Genomic DNA, 16,034 nt, shown 5'->3' on the forward strand with positions numbered 1-16,034 from the left:
CCGATTCCAACAAATGGCAAGAAGCCATGAAATCCGAAATGGGATCCATGTATGATAACAAAGTATGGACTTTGGTAGACTTAGCTCGATAGCCGCAAGGTCTGTCGAAAATAAATGGATCTTCAAGAGAAAAATAGATGCCGATGGTAATATTATCGTCTATAAAGTCTCGACTTGTCGCAAAGGGTTTCCGACAAATTCAAGGTGTTGACTACGATGAGACTTTCTCACCTGTAGCGAAGCTAAAATCTGTGAGGATTTTGTTAGCAATAGCTACATTTTTCTATTATGAGATTTGGCAGATGGATGTCAAAACGGCGTCCCTTAATGGAGACATTGAGGAAGAGTTGTATATGGTACAACCCAAAGGTTTTGTCGATCCTAAAAATGCTGACAAAGTATGCAAACTTCAGCGTTCAATTTATGGACTCGAAGCAAGCATCAAGAAGTTGGAACCGACGCTTTGATAAGGTGATCAAAGACTTCGGGTTTATACAGTGCCATGGAGAGGCTCGTATTTACAAGAAAGTGAGTGGGAGCTCTGTAGCATTCCTGATATTATATGTAGATGACATATTATTGATTGGGAATGATATAGAACTAGTAAGCAGTATAAAAGGTTATTTGAATAACAGTTTTTCAATGAAAGACCTTGGTGAAGCATCATATATATTAGGCATCAAGATTTATAGAGATAGATCAAGACGCCTAATAGGGCTATCACAGAGTACATACCTGGACAAGATTCTAAAGAAGTTTAGAATGGACGAAAGTAAGAAAGGGTTTTTACCTATGTTACCAGGCAAGGTCTTGAGTAAGACTCAAGGACCGGCTACGGCGGAAGAAAGAGAAAGGATGAGTCAGATCCCCTATGCTTCGGCAGTAGGCTCTATTATGTATGCCATGCTATGTACAAGACCGGATATAGCGCATGCTGTTAGTTTGACTAGCAGATATCAAAGTGATCCAGGAATGGAACATCTGGACAGCGGTCAAGAATATCCTGAAGTACTTGAAAAGAACTAAGGATATGTTTCTTTGTTATGGAGGTGACCAAGAGCTCGTTGTAACAAGTTACACCGATGCAAGTTGGAACTCGATCCCGATGACTCTAAGTCACGGTCCGGGTACGTGTTTATATTGAATGGTGCTGTAGTAAGTCGGGCAAGCTCGAAGCAGTGCACGGTGGCGAAGTCTTCAACAGAATCGGAGTACATATATAGCGGCTTCAGAGGCTTCATCAGAAGCGGTATGGATGAAGAGGTTTATTGTAGAGCTCGGTGTGGTTCCTAGTGCATTGGACCCACTAGTCATATACTGTGACAACATGGGTGCCATCACCAATGCACAAGAACCAAGGTCACACAAGAGGCTGAATTATATCAAGCTGCGTTATCATTCGATTCGCGAGTACATCGAAGATGGAGAAGTAAAGATTTGCAAAGTACACACTGATCTGAATGTAGTAGATCCGTTGACTAAAGCTCTCCCTAGGGCAAAGCATGACCAACACCAGAATGTCATGGGTGTTAGGTTCCTTACAATGTAATCTAGATTATTGACTCTAGTGCAAGTGGGAGACTGTTGGAGATATGCCCAAGAGGCAATAATAAAAGTGGTTATTATATATCTTTATGTTTATGATAAATGTTTATATACCATGCTATAATTGTATTAACCGAAACATTGATACATGTGTGATATGTAAACAACAAAGAGTCCCTAGTATGCCTCTTAACTAGCTTGTTGATTAATGGATGATTAGTTTCATAATCATGAACATTGGATGTTATTAATAACAAGGTTATATCATTGTATGAATGATGTAATGGACACACCCAATTAAGCGTAGCATAAGATCTCGTCATTAAGTTATTTGCTATAAGCTTTCGATACATAGTTACCTAGTCCTTATGACCATGAGATCATGTAAATCACTTATACCGGAAAGGTACTTTGATTACACCAAACGCCACTGTGTAAATGGGTGGTTATAAAGGTGGGATTAAGTATCCGGAAAGTATGAGTTGAGGCATATGGATCAACAAGTAGGATTTGTCCATCCCGATGACGGATAGATATACTCCGGGCCCTCTCGGTGGAATGTCGTCTAATGTCTTGCAAGCATATGAATAAGTTCATAAGAGACCACATACCACGGTACGAGTAAAGAGTACTTGTAGGAGACGAGGTTGAACAAGGTATAGAGTGATACCGATGATCAAACCTCGGACAAGTAAAATATCGCGTGACAAAGGGAATTGGTATCGTATGTGAATGGTTCATTCGATCACTAAAGTCATCGTTGCATATGTGGGAGCTATTATGGATCTCCAGATCCCGCTATTAGTTATTGGTCGGAGTGAGTACTCAACCATGTCCACATAATTCGCGAACCGTAGGGTGACACACTTAAAGTTGGATGTTGAAATGGTAGAACTTGAATATGGAATGGAGTTCGAATATTTGTTCGGAGTCCCGGATGAGATCCCGGGCATCACGAGGAGTTCCGAAATGGTCCGGAGAATAAGATTCATATATAGGATGTCATTTTATGTGATTTAAAATGATGCGGAAGGTTCTATGGAAGGTTCTAGAAGGTTCTAGAAAAGTCCGGAAGAAACCACCAAGGAAGGTGGAGTCCCGGAGGGACTCCACCTCCATGGCCGGCCAACCCTAGAGGGGGAGGAGTCCCAAGTGGACTCCCCCAAAGGGGGCCGGCCACCCCCTCCATGGAAGGTGGAACTCCCACCTCTAGTGGGAGTCCTAGCTTGGGTAGGTTTCCCTATCATATGGAAGGTTTTGGGTTCGGGTCTTATTCGGAGACTTGTAGTCCAACCCTTGGGGCTTCCACCTATATAATGAGGGACAAGGGGAGGGGGTCGGCCACCTCAAGACCACCACCTGGCCGCACCCCCCAGTGGCCGGCCACCCCTCCCAAACCCTAGCCGCCCCCTTCTCCTCCATAGCTCCCGCGTGCTTTAGCGAAGCTCCGCCGGAGTTCTCCACCGCCACCGACACCACGCCGTCGTGCCTGTCGGATTCAAGAGGAGCTACTACTTCCGCTGCCCGCCGGAACGGGAGGTGGACGTCGTCTTCATCAACAACCGAACGTGTGACCGAGTACGGAGGTGCTGCCCGTTCGTGGCGCCGGTGATCAAGATCTTCTACGCGCTTTTGCAAGCGGCAAGTGAACGTCTACCGCAGCAACAAGAGCCTCATCTTGTAGGCTTTGGAATCTCTTCAAGGGTGAGACTCGATAAACCCCTCGTTGCTACCGTCTTCTAGATTGCATCTTGGCTTGGATTGCGTGTTCGCGGTAGGAAAATTTTTGTTTTCTATGCAACGTTATCCTACAGGAGTCCCTTCGGGACTCCGCCTTCCATAGTGATTTCTTTCGGACTTTTCTAGAACCTTCTAGAACCTTCCATAAATGCACCGGATCATTTTCAAACTTATAAAATGACTTCCTATATATGAATCTTATTCTCCGGACCATTCCGGAACTCCTCGTGATATCCTGGATCCCATCTGAGACTCCGAACAAAACTTCGAACTCCATTCCATATTCCATATCTACTTAAACGACATCAAACCTTAAGTGTGTCACCCTACGATTCGCGAACTATGTGGACATGGTTGAGATCTCTCTCCGTCCAATAACCAATAGCGGGATCTGGAGATCCATAATGGCTCCCACATATTCAACGATGACTTAGTGATCGAATGAACCATTCACATACGATACCGATTCCCTTTGTCACACGATATTTTACTTGTCCGAGGTTTGATCATCGGTATCTCTATACCTTGTTCAACCTCGTCTCCTGACAAGTACGCTTTACTCGTACCATGGTATGTGGTCTCTTATGAACCATTCATATGATTGCAAGCTAATTAGACGACATTCCACCGAGAGGGCCCAGAGTATATCTATCCGTAATCCGGATGGACAAATCCCACTGTTGATCCATATGTCTCAACTCAAACTTTCCGGATACTTTATCCCACCTTTATAACCACCCATTTACGCAGTGGCGTTTGATGTAATCAAAGTACCTTTCCGGTATAAGTGATTTACATGATCTCATGGTCGAAAGGACTAGGTAACTATGTATCGAGAGCGTATAGCAAATAACTTAATGACGTGATCTTATCTACGCTTAATTGGGTGTGTCCATTACATCATTCACATAATGACATAACCTTGTTATTAACAACATCCAATGTTCATGATCATGAAACTATGATCATCTATTAATCAACAAGATAGTTATACAAGAGGCTTACTAGGGACTCCTTGGTGTTTACATAACACACATGTATCAATGTTTCGGTTAATACAATTATAGCATGATATATAAACATTTATCATAAACACAAAGATATATAATAACCACTTTATTATTGCCTCTTGGGCATATCTCCAACAGTCTCCCACTTGCACTAGAGTCAATAATCTAGATTACATTGTAAGATACCTAACACCCATGGCATTCTGGTGTTGGTCATGCTTTGCCGTAGGGAGAGCTTTAGTCAACGGATCTGCTACATTCAGATCAGTGTGTACTTTGCAAATCTTTACTTCTCCATCTTCGATGTACTCGTGAATCGAATGAAAACGCAGCTTGATATGCTTCAGCTTCTTGTGTGACCTTGGTTCTTGTGCATTGGCGATGGTACCCATGTTGTCACAATATATGACTAGTGGGTCCAATGCACTAGGAACCACACCAAGCTCTACAATGAACCTCTTCATCCATACCGCTTCCGATGAAGTTTCTGAAGCCGCTATGTACTCCGATTCTGTTGAAGACTTCGCCACCGTGCACTGCTTCGAGCTGCACCAGCTTACTGCAGCACCATTCAATATAAACATGTACCCAGACTGAGACTTAGAGTCATCGGGATCAGTGTTCCAACTTGCATCGGTGTAACTGGTTACAGCGAGCTCTTGGTCACCTCCATAACAACGAAACATATCCTTAGTTCTTTTCAAGTACTTTAGGATATTCTTGACCGCTGTCCAGTGTTCCATTCCTGGATCACTTTGATATCTCGCTAGTCAAAGTAATCGCATGTGCTATATCCGGTCTAGTACATAGCATGGCATACATGATAGAGCCTATCGCCGAGGCATAGGGGATCTGATTCATCCTCTCTCTTTCTTGTGCCGTAGCAGGACCTTGAGTCTTACTCAAGACCTTACCTGGCAACATCGGTAAGAATCCTTTCTTATTTTCATCCATTCTAAACTTCTTTAGAATCTTGTCCAGGTATGTACTCTGTGAGAGCGCTAATAGGCGTCTTGATCTATCTCTATAAATCTTGATGCCTAATATGTATGCTGCTTCACCAAGGTCCTTCATTGAAAAACATTTATTCAAATAACCTTTTACACTGCTTAATAGTTCTATATCATTCCCAATTAATAATATGTCATCTACATATAATACTAGGAATGCTACAGAGCTCCCACTCATTTTCTTGTAAATACAGGCCTCTCCATGGCACTGTATAAACCCGAAGTCTTTGATCACCTTATCAAAACGTCGGTTCCAACTTCTGGATGCGTGTTTCAGTCCATAAATTGAACGCTGAAGCTTGCACACCTTGTCAGCATTTTTAGGATCGACAAAACCTTTGGGTTGTACCATATACAACTCTTCCTCAATGTCTCCATTAAGGAACGCCGTTTTGACATCCATCTGCCAAATCTCATAATCGAAAAATGCAGCTATTGCTAACAAAATCCTCACAGATTTTAGCTTCGCTACAGGTGAGAAAGTCTCATCATAGTCAACACCTTGAATTTGTCGGAAATCATTTGCGACAAGTCGAGCTTTATAGACAGTAATATTACCATCAGCATCTGTTTCTCTCTTGAAGATCCATTTATTCTCGACAGCCTTGCGGCTATCAGGTAAGTCTACCAAAGTCCACACTTTGTTATCATACATGGATCCCATTCCGTATTTCATGGCTTCTTGCCATTTGTTGGAATCTGGGCTCATCATCGCTTCTTCATACGTCGCAGGGTCTTCATCATTGTTGTCCACAATCATGACATTTAGACAAGGATCATACCAATCAGGAGTGGCACAATCCCTTATCGATCTGCGAGGTTCAATAGCTATCTCGTTTGAAGTTTCATGATCATTATCATTAGCTTCCTCTGTTACCGGTGCAGGCAGCACATGAACATCTTCCGGTACTGCGCTACTCTGATCAATGAGAGAATATTCAGTAATCTCGTCGAGTTCTACTTTTCTTCCAGTCACTTCTTTAGTGAGAAATTCTTTCTCAAGAAAGGTTCCGTTCTTAGCAACAAATATTTTGCCTTTGGATTTGTGATAAAAAGTATACCCTATAGTTTCCTTAGGGTATCCTATGAAGACGCATTTCTCCGCTTTGGGTTCTAGCTTGTCCGGTTGTAACTTTTTTACATAGGCTTCGCAACCCCAAACTTTAAGGAACGACAGCTTAGGTTTCTTATTAAACCATAATTCATACGATGTCGTTTCAACGGATTTAGATGGTGCCCTATTTAAAGTGAATGCAGCTGTCTCTAATGCATAACTCCAAAATGATAACGGCAAATCAGTAAGAGACATCATAGAACGAACCATATCTAAGAGAGTTTGATTACGACGTTCGGACACTCCATTTCGTTGTGGTGTTCATGGCGGTGTCAATTGTGAAAGTATTCCGCATTTCTTTAAATGCATGCTAAGCTCATAACTCAGATATTCGCCTCCGCGATCAGATCGTAGAAATTTAATCTTCTTGTTACGTTGATTTTCTACTTCACTTTGGAATTCCTTAAACTTCTCGAAAGTTTCGGATTTATGTTTCATGAAATAGATATACCCATCTCTACTCAGATCATCTGTGAAGGTTAGAACATAACGATAACCACCACACGAGGCTACACTCATTGGTCCGCACACATCGGTATGTATGATTTCCAATAAGTCTGTAGCTCGCTCCATAATACCAGAGAATGGAGTCTTAGTCATTCTTCCCATTAGACATGCTTCGCATCTATCAAGTGACTCAAAGTCAAGTGATTCAAGTAATCCATCGGAATGGAGTTTCTTCATGCGTTTCACTCCAATATGACCAAGACGACAGTGCCACATATAAGTAGAATTATCATTCAATTTAATTCGCTTAGCATCAATGTTATGAACATGTGTATCACTACTATCGAGATTTAATAGAAATAAACCATTCTTCTCAGGTGCGTGACCATAAAAGATATTATTCATAAAAATAGAACAACCATTATTCTCGGACTTGAATGAATAACCGTCTTGCATTAAACAAGATCCAGATATAATGTTCATGCTCAACGCAGGCACAAAATAACAATTATTGAGGTTTAAAACTAATCCCGAAGGTAGATGTAGAGGGAGCGTGCCGATAGCGATCACATCGATCTTGGATCTATTTCCAACGCGCATCGTCACTTCATCCCTCAATAGTCTTCGTTTATTCTGTAGTTCCTGTTTCGAGTTACAAATATGAGCAAGCGAACCAGTATCAAATACCCAGGTACTAGTACGAGAACCAGTAAGATAAACATCTATAACATGTATATCAGATATACCTTTCTTCTTCTTGACAAGGCCGCTCTTCAGATCAGCCAAATACTTGGAGCAATTACGCTTCCAGTGTCCCTTCTCCTTGCAGTAATAGCACTCATCATCAGGCTTAGGGCCAGTCTTAGGTTTGATAGGAGGCGCGATAGCTTTCTTGCCGCCCTTCTTGAATTTGCCTTTAGACTTGCCCTGTTTCTTGAAACTGGTGGTCTTGTTGACCATCAACACTTGGTGCTCTTTCTTTATCTCAATCTCAGCAGATTTCAGCATGGCGAAGAGTTCAGGTAACTCTTTGTTCATGTTCTGCATATTGTATTTCATCACAAAGTTCTTGTTACTAGGTGGCAGTGATTGAAGGACACGATTAATCCCCAGTCTGTTAGGAATCACTATTCCCAAGTCACTGAGTTTCTTTGCATTCCCGGTCATGGCGAGCATGTGCTCACTAACGGAGCTGCCTTCTTTCATCATGCAACTGAAGAAGTGTTTCGATGCTTCATAGCATTCCACGGCCGCATGAGTTTCAAAGATAGCTTTCAGCTCATTGACCAACTCATGAGGATCGTGGTGCTCAAAACGTTTTTGAAGATCGGCTTCCAGACAGCATAGGATGGCACACTGAACTTGAGAGTACCGAGTTTTTCGAGTCGCGTAAACATTCTTTACTTCATCGGTTTCAGTTTCTGCAGGAGGGTCACCTAGCGGTGCATCAAGCACATATTGCAGGTTTCCACCAGCGAGGAAAATCCTCACATGACGGAACCAGTCGGTGAAGTTGCTACCGTTGCTCTTAAGCTTTTCTTTCTCTAGGAACTGGTTAAAATTGATTGGGGACGCCATGATCCACAACATATATTTGCAATAGTTTAGACTAATGTTTATGAAAAATTGAGTTCAAGTTTTAATTCAACAAAATTAAAATACTAGATGAACTCCCACTCAAAACAATATCCCTCGGATTGTTTTAGTGATCACACGAACCAAATCCACTACACCAAGCCCGATCATCACGAGACAAGATGTAACTTCAATGGCGAACACTCAAAGTGTTCATCATATCAATCATATGATTCATGCTCTACCTTTCGGTATCCCGTGTTCCGAGACCATGTCTGTACATGCTAGTCTCGTCAAGGAAACCATAGTATTCGCATGTGCAAATCTGGCTTGCACCCATTGTATGCACATGTTGAATCTACCACACCCGATCATCACGAGATGCTTCGAAACAACAAGTTTTGGCAACGGTGCTACTAAGGATGAACACTTTATTATCTTGATATTTTAGTGAGAGGGATCATCTTATAATGCTACCGTCGCGATCTAAGCAAAATAAGATGCATAAAAGGATTAACATCACATGCAATTCATATGTGATATGATATGGCCCCTTTGTCTTTGCGCCTTTGATCTTCATCTCCAAAGCACGGACATGATCTCCATCATCAACGGGCATGATCTCCATCATCGTCGGCGTAGCGTCAAGGTCAATGGCGCCGTCTTCATGATTGTTCTCCCATGTAGCAACTATTACAACTTCTTTGAAATACTACTCAACATGAAATTTAAAGACAACCATAAGGCCCCTGCCGGTTGCCACAATACAATAATGATCATCTCATACATATTCATCATCACATTATGGCCATATCACATCACCAAACCCTGCAAAAACAAGTTAGACGTCTCTAATTTGGTTTGCATATTTTACGTGGTTTAGGGTTTTCGAGTAAGATCCAATCTACCTACGAACATGAACCACAACGGTGATACTAGTGTTGTCAATAGAAGAGTAAATTGAATCTTCACTACAGTAGGAGAGACAGACACCCGCAAAGCCACTTATTCAATACAAGTTGCATGTCGAGCGTGGAGCAAATCTCATGAACGCGGTCATGTAAAGTTAGCCCGAGCCGCTTCATCCCACTATGCCATAAAGATGCAAAGTACTCAAACTAAAGACAACAAAGCATCAACGCCCACAAAACAATTGTGTTCTACTCGTGCAACCAATCTATGCATAGACACGGCTCTGATACCACTGATGGGATTCGTAACATAGAAAACAAAAATTTTCCTACCGCGAGAACGCAATCCAAGCCAAGATGCAATCTAGAAGACGGTAGCAACGAGGGGATGAATGAGACTAACCCTTGAAGATTTCCAAAGCCTACGAGATTAGATCTCGTTGTTGCGAGAAGATGATCACTTGCCGCTTTCAAAAGCGCGTAGAAGATCTTGACGGTGCCACAATCGGGCAGCACCTCCGTACTCGGTCACACGTTCGGTGTTGATGAAGACGAGGTCCTTCTCCCTGTTCCAGCGGGCAGCGGAAGTAGTAGATCCTCCTTGGAATCCCGGCAGCACGACGGCGTGGTGGCGGTGTCGATGGAGATCTCCGGCGGAGCTTCGCTAAGCGTATGCGGGAGAGGTGGTGGAGGAGGGGCGCCTAGGGTTTGGGAGAGGGGGCGCCAGCCACTATAGGGGTGCGGCCAACTAGGGCTTGGTGTGGCCGGCCCCCTCCCCTTGCTCCTCATTATATAGGTGGAACCCCCAAGAGTTGGTCTACAAGTCTTCGAATAAGACCCCAACCCAAAACCTTCCATGTGTAGGGAAACCTACCCAAGGTGGTATTCCCACTCAAGGTGGGATTCCCACCTTTCCTTGGAGGGGGGTGGCCGGCCACCTTGGTGGAGTCCACCTGGGACTCCACCCCTTAGGGTTGGCCGGTCATGCTAGGTGGAGTCCCTTCAGGACTCCGCCTTCCATAGTGATTTCTTCCGGACTTTTCTAGAACCTTCTAGAACCTTCCATAAATGCACCGGATCATTTTCAAACTTAAAATGACTTCCTATATATGAATCTTATTCTTCGGACCATTCCGGATCTCCTCGTGATGTCCTGGATCCCATCCGAGACTCCGAACAAAACTTCGAACTCCATTCCATATTCCATATCTACTTAAACGACATCAAACCTTAAGTGTGTCACCCTACGGTTCGCGAACTCTGTGGACATGGTTGAGATCTCTCTCCGTCTAATAACCAATAGCGGGATCTGGAGATCCATAATGGCTCCCACATATTCAACGATGACTTAGTGATCGAATGAACCATTCACATACGATACCGATTCCCTTTGTCACACGATATTTTACTTGTCCGAGGTTTGATCATCGGTATCTCTATACCTTGTTCAACCTCGTCTCTCGACAAGTACTCTTTACTCGTACCGTGGTATGTGGTCTCTTATGAACCATTCATATGCTTGCAAGCTAATTAGACGACATTCCACCGAGAGGGCCCAGAGTATATCTATCCGTCATCGGGATGGACAAATCCCACTGTTGATCCATATGCCCCAACTCATACTTTCCGGATACTTAATCCCACCTTTATAACCACCCATTTACGCATTGGCGTTTGATGTAATCAAAGTACCTTTCCGGTATAAGTGATTTACATGATCTCATGGTCGAAAGGACTAGGTAACTATGTATCGAGAGCTTATAGCAAATAACTTAATGACGTGATCTTATGATACGCTTAATTGGGTGTGTCCATTACATCATTCACATAATGACATAACCTTGTTATTAACAACATCCAATGTTCATGATCATGAAACTATGATCATCTATTAATCAACAAGCTAGTTATACAAGAGGCTTACTAGGGACTCCTTGTTGTTTACATAACACACATGTATCAATGTTTCGGTTAATACAATTATAGCATGATATATAAACATTTATCATAAACACAAAGATATATAATAACCACTTTATTATTGCCTCTTGGGCATATCTCCAACACACGGGCCATCGCTGCTTCTCCCAGGTGCTTGGGGCCTTTGGAATTCGCTGTCGCACGGTTGAGGTCCATGGACAAAGGTGACGGCCCCGTCATGGACTCGCCCACCTCCGGTGACCCATCCCGTGACGGTGACCCATCCCTGGCATGTACGCAAACGGGGCAGTCGGCGGGCCAGTTGACCTTGCAGGAAGGGCAGGGTCACGGACGAGGCCGAGCTCCCCCCCCCCCCGAGGCCGTGCCGGTGCCCGGGATGATCATGTGTTGGCCGAGCGCTGCGTGGCCGTAAAAGAGCATGGCCTGCGCCTGCTCTTGAATGACACGAGCCTTCGCCTGCCTTTGGAGTTCGAGGAGCTGCTCCTCCGCCCGATGCCGCTCCTCCGCGGCGGCGGCCTCCCTCTTCCGTTGCTCGAGCGCCCTGCGCCGGCCCCCCCGCTTCTTGGTCTCCATCGCCCTCTGCTCCGCGGTGAGGTCGGGCTACTCCTTCTTCGCCAGCGGCCCGGGCTCTACGACCACCGGAGCGTCCAGTTGAGGAGCCGCCTCCACGGGAGGAGCGGCTACGGCCGCGAGCTGTGCCTCGTCTCCGATGGTGGCGGTGGCGGCGCAGTCGCTTCGTCGGCCATCTCTAGGTTTTGGGAGTGGAGTGGAGTGTTTCTGTTTTGGGAGACAGACAGGCGGGCCAGGGGCGGACAAGGCGAGGATGCGAGCGACCAGCCTTCGGCGTCCGCGGCCACGCAAACTCGTCCCAGATTTAGGCCAGGTTTGGGTCGTCCCGGACGCCGCGGCCATCCGTTTTAGGGATGGGTCTGCGCGCCGGGCCTCGTTTTTGTCCGGTTGGACCCATCCGGACGCGCGGGCGTAGGATGGGTCGCCCCGTTGGAGATGCCCTGATGAGGTGAGGCAACGATGTAGGTGTTGGCGTAGCGGCGCGGCCTGATGCGACAGTGCGATGCACGTCCACTAGAACGCAGCGACAACCAGCGATATGACGCTATATAACTTCATGATGCCGCTGCGGATGATGATTTCGTGCACCATGTTGTCGCCGTGGAAGCTGGTTGGGGTGCGACGCGACAAAGCTAGGTGGGGCGCGACTGTCGCTAAACATGTGGTCCAGCGCAGATCCGTAGTGAAGAGACAAGACAAGGGATGTCCGCTGCTTCTACTGCTACAGGCGCCCGCAGCGAGTCTGGGTGGGGCATGTGGGTGGGGAGGCAGCGTTCTCGACGTCCTGCTTGATCCGCTTCTTCGACCTTGACCTCGCCGTCGAAATCGACATCGTCGCGGTGAAGCTCCCGTACAAAGGCGCGTCCGGCTGGTCCTAGCATACAGCGAGGGCCAAGGAGTCGAAAGCGGGGCGCGGCGGCGTGGGGAGGAGGGGAGCCAGTCACCTGATCTGGTGTTGGAGAAGAGGAAGGGGATGGGTAGATTAGTTTCTGCACATCCAAAGTCTAGGGGATTTGCTATACTCAGTCCAATGAGAATCACGTCAGCAAATACGTCGTGTTTCCTGAGCCAGTGACCGTACATGAGCAAGCAGCTCATCTTTAATTACCGTAAATTGGTATTTTCAAAATATAGTGACCAATCTGAACTATATCATCAAGTTTGAGTACTTGCCATGTATTTTACTCTTTCCTTAAGCCACAGAAAGAACCAACCTGAGGTTGGGTGGTTAGGAGGATGGTTGTATCCCCAGCCCACCAGAGTTCAAACCCCAGGTTTGACATCTGTGTGTCTCATAAAAGGCGGAATATTCATTCAGTGGGAGGCGACGTTCCCGTCGATAGCGAGGCGCTGTGGTGACTTCGTCAATTTCAAGATCCAATCCGCCGGCTCGGTCTTCCGGAGGTGCTCATAGGGGTAGGGTGTGCGTGTGTGTGTTCATAGGGGTGAGTGTATGCGCGTGTATGTGAGCGTCTGCGTTTGTACTGTGTTTCTCAAAAAAAAAAAAAAGAACCATAATTTCTGATGTGAATTTGTGAAATGCAGAGGAGTTCATCCCAGAGGGGGCACGCCTACTCATCGTCTTAAGCGGCGATCGGGAACGCTTCCGCTCAAGGAATCAAATGGGCCCGGCCCATATTAGGTACGTGCACCAGTTTACGTACTGTGCATTCCAGAGTTCGTGTCGGTATCTGTTTGCTCCGGTTCTCTAGAGTTTTATTCTTGAAAAATATTCGAATTTTGAAGAAATGTTTAAATTCAAAATTTCTTAACATTTGAAAAAAAAATGTTCAGATTTTGAAAAGTTTAAATTCGAAAAATGTTCAAACATGAAAATTGTTTAGATCTAAAAAATGTTCAAAATTAAAAATTCTTTGGATTTAAAAAAATTCAAATGTGAAAATTGTTAAATTTTGTAAATGTTAAAATTTGAAAATTGTTCAAACTTCAAAAATATCAAATATGAAAATACTTAAAACTAAATAAATATTCAACTTAAAAATAGTTCACAATGAAAAATGTTAAAAGTTAAAAATTGTTCAAATTCAAAAAAAATCAAATATAAAAAAGTTCAAATTCTAAAAGTTCAGAATTTAAAAAGTTCAAAAAAAACGTTGGACAAAACCAGGAACTGGGAGTGGAAAAACCAGTTGAACCAAAAAAAACGAAAGAAAATCGAAGGAAAACTCATGCCCTTGCTAATGGGCCGGCCCATCCTACCGCGCTCTGAGCGGAGCAAAGAATAGCTCCCGCTATGAGCGGGGAATAAGTTTCGCCTCCCAGAGGCCAGAGCCACACCTGAGCTACGAACTTAATGGCACGAGGTCCAACATCTGCGAGCTAGCAACGGGAATTACTCATCCAAGATCATATCAATCAATAATGGGCTCGACGCATGTTTAGATATCCAGCTTTGTATATCACAACACAAGATCATCCATTCCCTTTTGTGAATACAATACTTTTGTCGTATCACGGGTGTTATTGTTAAATTGCTGATTTTGCGTTATTCCATGAACTGAGATTTTACTGCGTGTTGTTCTCTTTTTTTCTGGTTTTCCTAAAAGGTATAAGGGTTTATCATCTGACTATTATGATAGCAATGATGTTTCCTTGGCAAAAAAAATGGCAAAACGAATATATTCGAACAAAGCAAGTGCATCTTGTGGTATCTTCAAGATCGCTGATACTCATATTCAGAAGCTTTAAGGTAACTCTTACTTTGAAAGCTTCCAAGTACGTAGATATTTTGTTCCTTCATAAGTAGATATCACAATTTTCATGCTAATTTGTTTCCCTAATTTTCCTTGACTCTCAACCTAACCAGCATATGCATTCATACCAAGTCACCACCAATTACATTAGATGGGATATTAATTATACTACTCTTCTCAAAACTCTGATCTTATAGAAAGTCCCCAGAAAATCTACACTAAATAATTATTTTAACACCACAAAGAGTTCTGGCGAATTCGGCGGAACAAGATTCCAGCGAAGTAGTCATAACAATGAAACATCGACGAACACATGGCGAGACGGCGGGGTTCCGGCGAGGTCGGTGGAACAGCGGCAGAGTCATGGCGAGACGGCGTTGGTCGTATTGCGTGATTTCCCTACGACTTTGATCCATATTTGCATGTTAGTTCTATTGGAGACAGTTGAGCCCTATGGATTTGCGGCTCTTTTCTGTTGTTGTTTGTACTGAAACTGTCATGAATCTGAGTTAGGCTGGGGTGTTGCTGGCACGTGGGCATTTTCCTTGCACATATTATGTGGGATTTAGCTGTACATAATGGCCAAGATGGTCTCATGACCTGCAGCTCAATTCTGATGTTGTTCCACCTTGACAAGGTATAGGAAATATCCGTGAAAAAATACACTCAAATCCTATAAAACCCTATGTGCTGAACTTGGCATCGCCAATACTTCCCGCACTTAGGCTGCTGAACAATTAAGGGAAAGAGAATGGACACGCTCAACTTTCCCATCCAATTTAAAAAGACCGTGTAGCATGCTCATTCTCGTCATGCAACTTCCTCCCAATTTAGGGCCGTGCACCCCTTCTCCTCATCATCACCACCACCGTTGAGCCTCATGGCGGTGCCGGCATCCATCCACCTAACTTCGCAATGCTCCAGGAGCACTGGAAGTAAGCGACAAACTCTCACCTTCTTCCATGGCCAAATTCCATTAACTCCTACAAGCCCCGCATCGGCATGGGATTAATTGCAACCCCGTTGGTCATGTTAGCAGCAGGAGGGTGGCTAGCTCCAACAAAGCAGGTCAGTAGGCTTCATAAACACCAGGGATGGAGCCAACAGGGGTAGGTGCCCTACACCACCACCCCCACCCCCAAGGTGGAAACAGTTCTAACACCTATGAATTAATATATATAGACTTGACATGCAAATTTAGCTAAATTTATCTATATAGCCCATGTAAGTTATTTACATGTAATTGGCCCATGTTGTGTAACTTTTCTGGCTCCGTCCCTTACGGCCATTTTTTATTTGAAATAGTTGTATCTTTATCATATCTTCAACCACTTGGCTGCTGAACAATTAAGGGAAGATCAGGCCCGTGCTCAATTCTCCCTACTTTTTATCCAATTTAAAAAAAGTGCAGCGTGTTCATTCTCTTCGTGCATCTTCGACCAATTTTCATCCAACGG

This window comes from Lolium rigidum, chromosome 1 (assembly GCF_022539505.1).
Source record: "Lolium rigidum isolate FL_2022 chromosome 1, APGP_CSIRO_Lrig_0.1, whole genome shotgun sequence".
In the NCBI taxonomy this organism is placed as follows: Eukaryota; Viridiplantae; Streptophyta; class Magnoliopsida; order Poales; family Poaceae; genus Lolium; species Lolium rigidum.